Consider the following 13,283-nt stretch of genomic DNA (forward strand, 5'->3'; position numbering starts at 1 on the left):
TCTATTTTTGCCACCACCAATGTTTGCATGTTTAAAGAATACGTTTTTCAGTTTTGCCTGATTCTGTATTTTCTGTAAATACAACTGTAGTTTAAGTGCACTTTTATGACTTGCTCACTTTATTCTATGTTGTGTTTGTGATATCCTTCCACGTAGATGTCATCTCTTCCTTTTCATTACTGGTCACTGTCCGCATTGTATTTATCCATTCTGCTGTTGATAGGATTTTGGGTTCTTTTGAGTTTGGAGCTATTGTGAACAATCCTGCTTTTTTTTAAATTTATTTTATTTTTATTATTTTATTTATATTTATTTTAATATATGTATTTTTTATTGGTGTTCAATTTGTCAACATACAGAATAACACCCAGTGCTCATCCCGTCAAGTGCCCCCCTCAGTGCCCGTCACCCAGTCACCCCCATGTCCCCACTACCTCCCCTTCCACCACCCCTAGTTCGTTTCCCAGAGTTAGGAGTCTCTCATATTCTGTCTCCCTCCCTGATATTACCCACTCATTCTTTCTCCTTTCCCCTTTATTCCTTGTCCCCAGGTGCTCTGCATGAATTGACTCAGGGCATGTATGTTGGAGCAAAATTGATGACACCGCAGTGTATGCAAAGTTTACAATTACCAGTGATGAAAAATTGGTTTTCAAAGCAGTCCTACCAATTTCTATCCCCCAAAGTGCATGGGAATTCTTAATGATTCACTTCTTCTTCTGCATTTGGTTTTGCCAGAGTTTTGAAATTATGTAAACCTGAAGCGTATGGAATGGTGTCTTACAGTTTTCATTTGCATTTTCCTAATTATTGATAAAGTTGAGTATTTTTAATATGTTTGCCGTTTGAGTTTCTTCTTTTTTTTTTAATAACTCTTTTCTCCTGTTTTTTTTTTTATTTTTAAGATTTATTTATTTATTTATTTATTTATGATAGACATAGAGAGAGAGAGAGAGAGAGAGAGAGAGAGACAAAGGAGGAGGGAGAAGCAGGCTCCATTCCGGGAGCCTGACGTGGGACTCGATCCGACACTCCAGGATCGTGCCCTGGGCCAAAGGCAGGCGCCAAACCGCTGAGCCACCCAGGGATCCCAAGTTTCTTCTTTAATGACACCCACGTACATATTTTTTGCCAAGTGTTATCTTTCTTCTTCTATTTATTAATCCAGTAGTGCTCATATTTTCTTGCTCTCCCTGCAGTGGCAGCAGACCTCTGACTTTTATCAGAATCGGAGCCCAAGAGGTCTCACTGTGTTGTTCTCAAGAGCAAGCTGTTGTTTCTCCCTTTTCCTTCCAGAAGTGGATCTTTGCACAAGGGTTTGCTTCGTCTACCCAAGTGGTATAGGACTTTTGCTTCATATGAAAGAGGAGTCTGGGGAAGCAGGCAGCGTTTCCCACATTTTCCTCTACCACCAGTCCGGTAGATCGCACACTTGTTCCATGAGTAGGGACTCTCTTGACTCTTCTGCCCTATGCCTCATCTTTCCTGGGAACACCGAGAGGAAACCTGCAGGAAGCATCTTGCAAGTGAGTGTATATTTTTTTCTGTCTGGGGCTCCCAGTTATTCTCAGTTGATACGCTAGCCTTCAAAACTGTGTTAATCTGGGGTGCCTCAGTCACTTAAGTGTCTACACTGGCTCAGGTCATGATCCCAGGGTCCAGGATTAAGCCCCATTTCAGGCTCCCTGCTCCTCAGGGAGTCTGCTTCTCCTCCTCTTCCTCTGCCCCTCTCCCCGTTCTCACACACCATCTCTCCCTCTTTCTAAAGTAAATAAATAAATCTTAAAAAAAAAAGAATTTGGGGCACCTGGGGGGCTCAGTCAGTTAAGCATCTGACTTCAGCTCAGGTCATGATCCCAGGGTCCTGGGATTGAGCCCCATGTTGGGTTCCCTGCTTGCTGGGGCGTCTGCTTCTCCCTTTTCCTCTGCCCCTCCCCAAGCTTGTGGGCTCTCTCTCAAATAAATAAATAAAATCCTTTAAAACCAGGATTTGTTAATCTTATCTAATTTCTTCTTGCTTACCTTTATGATAGTTCCGCACATGCTCTCTCAAAGGCAAAACACTTCTGCTTCTCTGCAGAGGGGATTGTCACTCTTTGGAATTCAGTTAACTTGGTTATCTTGTGACCTCGCCTCTCTGATGAGTTTAAGAAAAGTTATAATTTTATTAATTTTCTGATTTTCTGTTTCCCGTTAGAACAGGAGCAGCTTTTTACATCCAAAGCACAAGCACAACACCCTCATGCTTGTCTAAATATACTGAACACAATCGTTTTATAATCTGTGTCTCATAATGTAGTGTCAAACAGCGATGTGAAGCCTCCACTAGGAAATATGGACAACAAACACACCCGCACATTTTTAATTTTTTTTTTTTTTTTTTTTTACAATTGGAGAGTTGGCTAAACAGTCTCTGCATGGCTCTGAGACTTACTTCAGGGCTTTGCTTCTGAGTCAAGTTCCAGGGCACAGGGCAGCGGCGGAGGATCAGGAGCAGTCTGAGCCACCCGTGGGAGCTGCAATCCCAGGAGGGGACTGAGAGGTGTTTCCATTCCTGTTGTCTCTGCTGCTGGGGACAAGGGCATTTTACAGAGGCGATAGGGACCTGGGATTGAGCCCCATGTTGGGTTCCCTGCTTGCTGGGGAGTCACTGAACTGTGTACACATGGTTTTCCCAGGAGTCGGGAAAGGGTGGAAGGGAAGGCAGAGGAATTGGGGTCCAGCTAATGCTTCCCATCGAGAGGGGAGGCAGCAAAGCAACATTGCACACGCCCTGCAGTCCGGCTGCTGTTTGCCTCCTGCTTCCCAAACCCCAAGGACTTCCCTCGTAGGGCTACCAGAAACATTCAGGAAAGAGAATTCTCCTGGTGAAGAATCTTCTTAATGTACTGTTGGATCCTGTTGGCTAGTATCTTGGTGAGAATGTTTGCTTCTGTGTTCCTCAGGGATGTTGGTCTATAATCCTCCTTTTTGGTGGGGTCTTTGTCTGGTTTTGGAATTAAGGTGATGCTGGCCTCATAGAACGAGTTTGGAAGTACTCCATCTCTTTCTATCTTTCCAAACAGCTTTAGTAGGATAGGTATGGTTTCTTCTTTAAACGTTGGATAGAACTCCCCTGGGAAGCCAGCTGGCCCTGGACTTGTGTGTCTCGGGAGGTGTTTGATGACTGCTTCGGTTTCCTCGCTGGCTATTGGCCTGTTCAGGTTTTCTATTTCTTCCTGTTCCAGTTTTGGTAATTTGTGGCTTTCCAGAAATGCGTCCATTTCTTCTAGATTGCCTAATTTATTGGCGTATAGCTGCTCATAATATGTTTTTAAAATCGTTTGTATTTCCTTAGTGTTGGTGGTGATCTCTCCTTTCTCGTTCATGATTTTATTAATTTGAGTCTTTTCTCTCTTCTTTTTAATAAGGCTGGCTAATGGTTTATCTCTCTTATTAATTCTTTCAAAGAACCAACTCCTGGTTTTGTTGATCTGTTCCACAGTTCTTCTGCTCTCAATTTCATTGAGTTCTGCTCGAATCTTTATTAACTCTCTTCTTCTGCTTGGTGTAGGTTTTGTTTGCTATTCTTTCTCCAGTCCTTTAGATGCAAGGTTAGCTTGTGTATTTAAGTTCTTTCCAGTGTTTGGATGGATGCTTGTATTGTGATGTATCTTGCACTGTTGGTGGGAATGTGACCTGGGGCAGCCACTCTGGGAAACTGTGTGGAGGTTCCTCAAAGAGGTAAAAATAGACCTGCCCTACGACCCAGCAGTTGCACTGCTGGAGATTTACCCCAAAGATACAGATGCAGGGAAACTCCGGGACACCTGCACCCCGATGTTCACAGCAGCAATGTCCACAATAGCCACACTGTGGAAGGAACCTCGGTGTCCATCAACAGATGATGGATAGAGAAGCTGTGGTCTCTGTACACAATGTAATATTCCTCAGCCGTTAGAAACGACAAATACCCACTATTTGCCTTGACGTGGATGGACCTGAAGGGTATTATGCTGAGTGAAATAAGTCAATCAGAGAAGGACAAACATGATATGGTCTCATTCATTTGGGGAATATAAAAAATAGTGAAAGAGAATAAAAGGGAAGGGAGAAAAAATGAGTGGGAAATATCAGGGAGGGAGACAGAACATGAGAGACTCCTCACTCTGGGAAACGAACTATGGGTGGTGGAAGGGGAGGTGGGCGGGGGGTGGGGGTGACTGGGTGACGGGCACTGAGGGGGGCACTTGATGGGATGAGCCCTGGGTGTTATGCTACATGTTGGCAGGGAAAGCACTGCAGCCTAGTGAAGTCGACACATTACAAACCCATTAGAGATGACCCCACAATCTGAATTTATTATAGGACTACTTTGTGGGCCATATCATTGCCCTGGTTTTCATTCTTGGTGCCTTTTTAAAAAATTTATTTTGTTATTTTTGATTGTGGACTGTTCATTTTCCTTATAACTTTGCTTGTGAGGATTCTCATTGGCTTGGCTGGAAGTTGAGTTTCTGCAGAGTGTATTTCCACTTGCCTTTTTCAGGAACCAGGGGTATTACCAGTAAGGGGTTACACTACATTGAATTCTTAGCTTGATATTTTTGCACTACACATATGTGATTTCAGATATAAAACCAAATGAGAACTGAGTTTCGTATCCAAATTCTTAGCATCATTCACCGCCCTCCCCCCCGCCACCCCTTTTTCAGGGCCACATTTGAAATAATTGATTTCTCTTGCAATTCTTTGGGGGTCAAGAACAGATTTACTTTGAGTTTACCTTTACAGCAAGAATATAGCCCTCTGGGTCTCAGAGTCAGGTTGGGGAAGGGAAAGAATAAATTTTGTTAGGTCTACACATTAGCTCATCCCTGGGTTTTATTTCAATTCCCCATTGTGGGATTAGGAGAAAGCAAAATCTTGAAGGAAATGTTTTTAAAAGCATAATTGAATTTGAATACTAAAATTTAAGTTATTTTAAGTGAAAATATTTCTAAAATATTTCCCTGTTATCTTTAATAGAGAATATCAAGCATAATTTAACTTGTTTTTGCTTACTCAGAATAATCATTATGAATATTCTTGAACTTCTAATCATAGCAACAACCCTACAAGGCAGATATTATTAGAATTATTCATTAAAAAAGCATAAAACACTAAACTGAAGTTCTGAGATCATCGGGGAAGAAAAAATGATAAAAATATTCCCAGATGCTAATTTTTATTATTGGTGATATCCACAGTTATGAGATTTTATGAGATTTTAAAAGATGTGTTCTCTCATTGGTATCTTTTGAGGATATTCAGTCTTGCCTTAAGAGACCATTGGAAAGAAATACTAACAGCGCTCATTTCTTGACTGCTTGCTACTTGCCACATGCTTTAATACTCACAAAAACTCTATGTGGTTGGTGCTGTTTTTAATCCCCACTTTATAGTTACGAAACTGAGGCACAAGGAAGTTAACTAATGTGTCCAAAGCCACACAGTTACTACATAAAAATGTTGCAATAGGAACCCAGGAATTTGGGCTCCAGAGCCTGTTCCTTGAACACCACACCACGTTGCCTTCACCATGCACAGCAAGTGGATGGAGAGAGCCATTCTCCACTTCTGGAGAATAATTATTAAGTAAATAAAAGAAATAAATATCCACTTCAGCACACAGGGCATTGCCTTGTCTACTTTTCATTACCTCTCCTATTTGGAAAGATTTCAAATGCATAGAAAATTTGCAAGATGAAGACAGTGAGCAACTATATATTCTTTATGTGGACTCACTCATTTTTATTCTTTGCTTCTATGTCTCTCTTTCCGAGCCATTTGCAAACAGCATAGTCTATCAGCCCTTAGGAGGTACAGGTAGTTTGTATATGAAGCTATTCTCTTATATGTGACCCATTATCAAATGTCTATAATTATTTGAATAGTATCTTTTATAGTTTTATTTACTTATTTTTTAAATCCAGGATCCAAAAAAGGGTAACTCATTGTAGTTAGCCGTTATACTTCTTTAGTTCCTCATCCAGAGCAGTTTCTTATCCTTTTTTTTTAATTACATTTTTTTTTTTTTTAGTCCAGGATGGTAATTGTTGCAGATTGTCCCTTAGTTTAGATTAATTTGATTGCTTTTTCAAGATTCGATGCAGGTAAAACGTTTTGGAAAGGAATACCACATACGGGGCCTTCTCAGTGAATCACATCATGGGCAAACAGGGTCCGTTTGTGTCATTATGGGTAATGTTGAATTTGATCATTTGGCTAAGGTAATTTCTACCAGATTTCTCTATGATAAAAACAACATTTCTTTTTCAAAATAATAACTAATACTGGGGTGAAATCTTGTGACCATGTGAATATTTTTTCTCACACAATCTTTTACCCAGTAAGTTTGGCACTTATGTATGGGCACTTGGTGCATCAGTTATTACTCTAGTGATTGTAAAATTGTAAAAATGTAAATTTTCAACTTCCATTGTGATTTTGCACTTTTTTGGCTGGCATTTTTTGGCAAAGAAGAACTCCTCCTCCACCTAGACTTTCTAAATTTTTTTTAAATCAATATCAGTATAAACTTCAGAGATCCTTCTTCTTCAGCTAATATCCATTCCAGTTGGTATTAGTTTTGATGAAAGCACAGTCTAGAACATTGTCAGTGGTTTCCCCTTCATGTTGACTCCTACAATATTTTAAAATGTTCTCATTGGTTTCGAGCACCACCTTATTTTCTGTCACTTTTACTTACTTTTCTATAATAAGATGGGCTGGGTCACAGAGGTCCTATTTAAGGTCTCCTATCTCTGCTAGTTATACTATGCCCATTCACAGATTCAGATCTTTCTCAATTTCTTCGCTCATCTCTGTCCTTTCTATAGTTTTCCTCCATTTTCCCATTTACCTCAGCCATGGTGCTTACATACATATTAAAGGAAATCAAAATGCATCATCCCTTAAAAGCTTGCTGCAAGCTGTAATCTGAAATATTCTCCTAACTTGTCCCCTGCTTTTCTCTTGCTTCCTGCAGTCCATTCTTCTGAAAGCGATCCTTTTAAAAACATAAATAAGATAATGGTCACTTTTCTACTTAAAATCTTCCAGTGGCTTCCCATGCACATAGATCAGAAACAAAAACTCTTTGTTTTGTTTCTATGTAGTTCTCCAATCTTACCTCCTACCACTCTCTTTCTTGCTCCCATGCTTTAGCCTTTGTCTGTCAACACGCTAAGCTAATTAATGTTTGCCTCAGAGCCCTTGTTCTTGGATTTTCTCAGTCTGGGATGTTTGTCCTTGGAAATCATGTGGCAATTTTAATCTCCAACTCTTAGCTTGAAGGCTTTCCTCTTTAGTCATCCAAATAAGCCCACTCACTGTCCATAATATCTTTCTGCATAGTTTTCTTAATAGCATTATCATCAATTTTCCCCAACACCACTAGGAAATAGTCTCCATAAGAACAGAGACTTGTTTGTCTTATTTACTACCATCCACTCACCTCCTTGAATAGAACTCATTATGTACAGTAAATAAGTTGTTGTTAAAGAATGGATAAGTGAAGTAATGAATAAATCATATACAACCCATCAGAATATTAAGTGTGATATAGATAGATAGATAGATAGATAGATAGATAGATAGATGGAATTGTTTTTTGTTTGGTTTTCTTTTATTTTTTTTAAATATTATCTGAAGTCCATGCTTTATTCAGATTTCCTTAGATTTTTTTGTCTCCTGAATCTTGAGCATTTTTTTCTGGTTTTATGGACAGATAATTGATACACATAACTGTATATGTTTAAGGCATACAGCACAATGGCTTGATTTACATATATTGTGAAATGATTACCACAACAGGTTCAGCTAGCATCCATCTTCTCATATAGATACAAAAAAAGAAAAGAAAGAAAAAAAGAAAAAGAAAAAATATTTTTGTGATGAGAAGTCTTAGAATTTACTCTCTTAATAATTTTCTTATGTATCATACATCAGTGTTAGCTATGCCCTCTTGTTATACATTACATCCCTAGTCCGTATTTATTGTATAACTGGAAGTTGGTGCCTTTCAAGCACCTTCCTCCCATTCCCCCTTCCCAATTCTCCTCCTCTGGTAACCATATGTCTGATCTCTTTTTTATGAATTTGTTTTCTTTTTAGATTTCACATATAAGTGAGAACATACAGTGTTTGTCTTTCACTGTCTGACTTATTTCACTTAGCATAATGCCCTTAAGGTCCATCCATGTTGTTGCAAATTGTGGAATTTCCTCTTTTTTGTGGCTAAGTAATATTCCATTGTATATATATCTCTATCCATTCATCCATCGATAGGCACTTAAGTTGTTTCCATATCTCAGCTATTGTAAATAATATTACTATGAATATGGGGATATGGGGATGCAGATATCTTTTTGAGTTAGTTTTTTTTTGTTTCCTTTGGATATATTTTCAGAAGTAGAATCCTAGATCATATGACAGTTTTTTTTTTTTTTTTTGAGGATCCTGTATAGAGTTTTCCATAGGGGCCATACTTATTTACTTCCCCACCAACACCGCACAAGGGATCCCTTTTCTCTATACACATGCCAACAATTATTGTCTCATCATTCTGATGATGGTTATTCTAAAAGGCATGCAGTGATATTTCATTGTTTTAATTTGAATTTCCCTAAAGACTAGTGATAGATCATCTGTTCATGTACCTGTTGGCCTTTCATATATCTTAACTGAAGAAATGTCTATGCAGGTCCTTTGCCCATTTTTAAATTGGGTTGTTTTTTTCCTATTGAGTTGTATAAATTCTTTGTATATGTTGGATATAAACCCCTTATCAGATATATGGTTTGCAAATATTTTTCCCATTTTGTAGGCTGTCTTTTCACTTTTTTGATGGTTTGTTTTGCTGTGTAGAGTATTTTTAGTTTGATATAGTCCCATTTTCTAATTTTTAATTTTGTTGCCTATTCTTTAGGGGTCATATCTGAAAGTATTATTGGAAGTCCTAGCCAGAGCAATTAGACAAGAAAAATAAATAAAATGGTTCCAAATAGAAAGGAAGAAGTAAAGTCGTCATTATTTGCAGGTGACATAATATAGGAGGAAAACCCTAAAGACTCCATCAAAAAATTATTAGAACCAATAAATAAATTCAGTACAGTTTCATGATACAAAATCAATACACAAAAATCTGTTGTATTTCTATAGATATCTGTGAAATCCATCTGGTCCAGTGTATCATTTAAAGCTCTCGTTTCTTTGGAGATGTTTTGCTTAGAAGACCTATCGAGTATAGAAAGAGCTAGATTGAAGTCACCAAGTATAAGTGTATTATTATCTAAGTATTTCTTCACTTTGGTTAATAATTGATTGATATATTTGGCAGCTCCCACATTCGGAGCATATATATTGAGGATTGTTAAGTCCTCTTGTTGAATAGATCCTTTAAGTATGATATAGTGTCCCTCTTCATCTCTCACTACAGTCTTTGGGGTAAATTTTAGTTTATCTGATATAAGGATGGCTACCCCTGCTTTCTTTTGAGGACCATTCGAATGGTAAATGGTTCTCCAACCTTTTATTTTCAGGCTGTAGGTGTCCTTCTGTCTAAAATGAGTCTCTTGTAGACAGCAAATAGATGGGTCCTGCTTTTTTATCCAGTCTGAAACCCTGCGCCTTTTGATGGGGTCATTAAGCCCGTTCACATTCAGAGTTACTATTGAGAGATATGAGTTTAGTGTCATCATGATATCTATTCAGTCTTTGTTTTTGTGGACTGTTCCACTGAACTTCTTCTTAAAGGGGAATTTTAAGAGGCCCCCTTAAAATTTCTTGCAGAGCTGGTTTGGAGGTCACATATTCTTTTAGTTGCTGCCTGTCTTGGAAGCTCTTTATCTCTCCTTCCATTTTGAATGAGAGCCTTGCTGGATAAAGTATTCTTGGTTGCATGTTCTTCTCATTTAGGACCCTGAATATATCCTGCCAGCCCTTTCTGGCCTGCCAGGTCTCTGTGGAGAGGTCTGCTGTTACCCTAATACTCCTCCCCATAAAAGTCAGGGATTTCTTGTCTCTTGCTGCTTTAAGGATCTTCTCTTTATCTTTGGAATTTGCAAGCTTCACTATTAAATGTCGAGGTGTTGAACGGTTTTTATTGATTTTAGGGGGGGATCTCTCTATTTCCTGGATTTGAATGCCTGTTTCCCTTCCCAGATTAGGAAAGTTTTCAGCTAGAATTTGTTCAAATACATATTCTGGCCCTCTGTCCCTTTCCGCGCCCTCGGGAACCCCAATTAAACGTAGGTTTTTCTTCCTCAGGCTGTTGTTTATTTCCCTTAATCTATCTTCATGGTCTTTTAATTGTTTGTCTCTTTTTTCCTCAGTTTCCCTCTTTGCTATCAACTTGTCTTCTAGGTCACTCACTCGTTCTTCCACCTCGTTAACCCTCGTCGTTAGGACTTCTAGTTTGGATTGCATCTCATTCAATTGATTTTTAATTTCTGCCTGATTAGCTCTAAATTCTGCAGTCATGAAGTCTCTTGAGTCCTTTATACTTTTTTTCTAGAGCCACCAGTAGCTGTATAATAGTGCTTCTGAATTGGCTTTCTGACATTGAATTGTAATCCAGATTTTGTAACTCTGTGGGAGAGAGGACTGTTTCTGATTCTTTCTTTTGAGGTGAGGTTTTCCTTCTAGTCATTTTGCTCAGTGCAGAGTGGCCAAAAGCAAGTTGTATTGGGAAAAAGAGAAAAAGAGAGGAGAGAAAGAAGGAAAGAAAAGAGAAAGAGAAAAAAAAAGGGAAGAAAAAGAAAAAAAAAACGAAAAAAAAAAAAAGAAGAAGAAAAAGAGAAAGAAAAAGGAGAAAAAAAGGGGGTGGGGGAAGGAAACAAATCAAAAAGCAAAACAAAACAAAAACAAAAACAAAAACAAACAAAAAAAGAACCACCGGGGAGTATCTTCTGATTCTGTGTTAAGTCCCTTGGCTTCCCCTGGAACTTGTCCGTCTAGCTGGTCTTCTGGGGGAGGGGCCTGTTGTGCTGATTTTCAGGTGTTAGCAGTTGGGGGAGCTGCTGTGCCCCTGCCTGGTGCAGGGCTCAGTGGGGGTTGTTTACCCCGTGAGGCCCCAGGAGGAACAGCCCTAGTGGCGGGGCCAGCTCTGGAGCCCTGGAGTCAGCCCCCGCAGTAGCTCCAGAGCTCTCCGTCTGCAGGGCCTGGAGGCTCGGGGCGGGGCCGCTGATCTGCTCAGCTGGGGCAGGAGCGTCCTCGCTGTCCTGGGCCCTCCCGGCCTCTGCCTGTCCCGGGGGAGGCGGGATCCTGGGCTGTGTCCCGGCGCCCTGTGCTCCGGGGCCTGCGCTGGTGGATTCGCGCTCCCGGGCCGCAGCCCCCTCCGCGGAGCCGCCGCCCGAGCCCCCCGAGCTGCTCCTGGAACCGCGCAGCCCCCTCCGCACGGAGCCTCTTCCTCTGCCCGAGCCCCCCGAGCTGCTCCAGGTCCCGCCGGGTCCCCGCCGTGCCCGCTGCAGCCCTTAGGGAGCTCGGCGCACTCTCCCGGGGCGCAGGTGTCTGTTAGTGTCCCCGGGAGCCCGAGGGCATCCTCGCCCTCCTGGGTCCTGCTCCACCTCCCCGCGAGCCCCTTTCCCCCGGGAAGGTCGGTGCAGCTCCTGCTCCTCCGGGACGGGGCTCTCCTGTCCTGGGGACACTCGCCCCGGCCTCAGCCCGGCTCCTCGCGGGGCCCCTCCCCCTTGGAGGCCTTTGTTTCTTTATTTCTTTTTCCCCGTCTTCCTACCTTGGTAGAAGCGCGAACTCTTCTCACTGTAGCATTCCAGCTGGTCTCTCTTTAAATCTCAGGCCGAATTCATAGATTTTCAGGATAATTTGAAGGTTTTCTAGGTAGTTTGGTGGAGACAGGTGACCTGGGGACCCTGCTCTTCCGCCATCTTGCTCGGATTCTGTTGTATTTCTATACACTGATTATGAATTATCAGAAAAAGAAATTAAGAAAACAATCCCATTTACAATGGCATCAAAAAGAACAAAATGCCCAGGAACAAATTTAACCCAAGGAGGTGAAAAACCTGTATATTGAAAACCACAAGATATTAATGAGAGAAACTGAAGAAGACACAAAATGGAAAGGTATTTTGTGTTCATGCATGAACACAATGTAGAATCAACATTGTTAAGATGTCCATACTACTCAAAGCAGTCTACTCAGTGCAAACCCTATCAAAATACCAGTGACATTTTTTACAGAAACACAACAAAAAATCCTAAAATTTATATAGTACCGTAAAGGACCTCGAATAATCAAAGAAATCTTGAGAAAGAAGAGCGAAGCTGAGGGCATCACACTCTCCGAGTTCAAGCTGTATTACAAAGCTATAGTAATTAAAACAGTGTGGTATTGGCATTAAAAACAGACACATAGATCAAGGGAGCATAATAGTAGAGCCCAGAAATAAACTCAGGCAGATACAGTCAGTTACTTTATGACAAGGGAGTCAAGAAAATACAATGAGGAAAGGAAAATCTCTTCAATAAATGGTGGTGGGAAAATTGGACAGCCACGTGCAAAGGAATGAAACTGGACGTTTGTCTTATACTATACACAAAAATCAACTCAAAATGGACTAAATACTTGAACATATGATCTGAACATATGATCTGAAACCATAAAACATAAGCAGTAAGATCCTTTGCCATATGTCTTGGTGATGATTTTTTGAACACGACACCAAAGCAAAAGCAAAAATAAGCAAGCAGGACTACAGCAAACCAAAAAGCTTCTGCACAGCAAAGGAAACCATCAACAAAATAAAAAGGAAATCTACCAAATGGGAGAAAGTATTTGAAAATCATGTCGATATGGAGCTAATAATGCTCAAATTATGCAAAGAACTCATACAGATAAGTGGCAATCCCTTCCCCCACAAAAAATCTAGTTAAAAAGTGGGCAGAACATCTGAACCTTTTCCCAGAGAAGACATACAGATGTCCGACCGGTACAAGAAAGATGCTCTACATCATTCATTGTCAATTCAGGTCAAAACTACAATGAGCTATCACTTGGTCGGTCAGAATGTCTGTTATCAAAAAGACTAGAAATAACAAGTGTTGGTGAGGATGTGGAGAAAAAGCAGCCCTGTGCACTATTTGTGAGAATGTGAATCAGTGCAGTCGCTACGGAAAACAGTCTGGAGGATTTTCAACAAATTAAAAACCGAATTACCACATAATCTAGAAATTCCATTTCTATTTATCTGAAGATAATGAAAACACTAATTTGAAAAGACATCTGCATCCTTATGTCCATT

General features: G+C 40.4%; 1 long non-coding RNA gene across 1 annotated transcript; it reads right to left on the minus strand.

Annotated features, from left to right (window-relative positions):
- Positions 1-953: 953 nt before the first annotated feature.
- Positions 954-11,925, minus strand: LOC112669343 (uncharacterized). Its single transcript, XR_003142186.3, has 3 exons — positions 11,756-11,925; positions 2,023-2,137; positions 954-1,506 (listed from the first exon to the last, which is right to left on the minus strand). It is a non-coding gene; the product is annotated as an uncharacterized LOC112669343 (long non-coding RNA).
- Between the last annotated feature and the right edge of the window lie 1,358 nt (positions 11,926-13,283).

Source organism: Canis lupus, chromosome 19 (assembly GCF_003254725.2).
Source record: "Canis lupus dingo isolate Sandy chromosome 19, ASM325472v2, whole genome shotgun sequence".
Classification (NCBI taxonomy): Eukaryota; Metazoa; Chordata; class Mammalia; order Carnivora; family Canidae; genus Canis; species Canis lupus.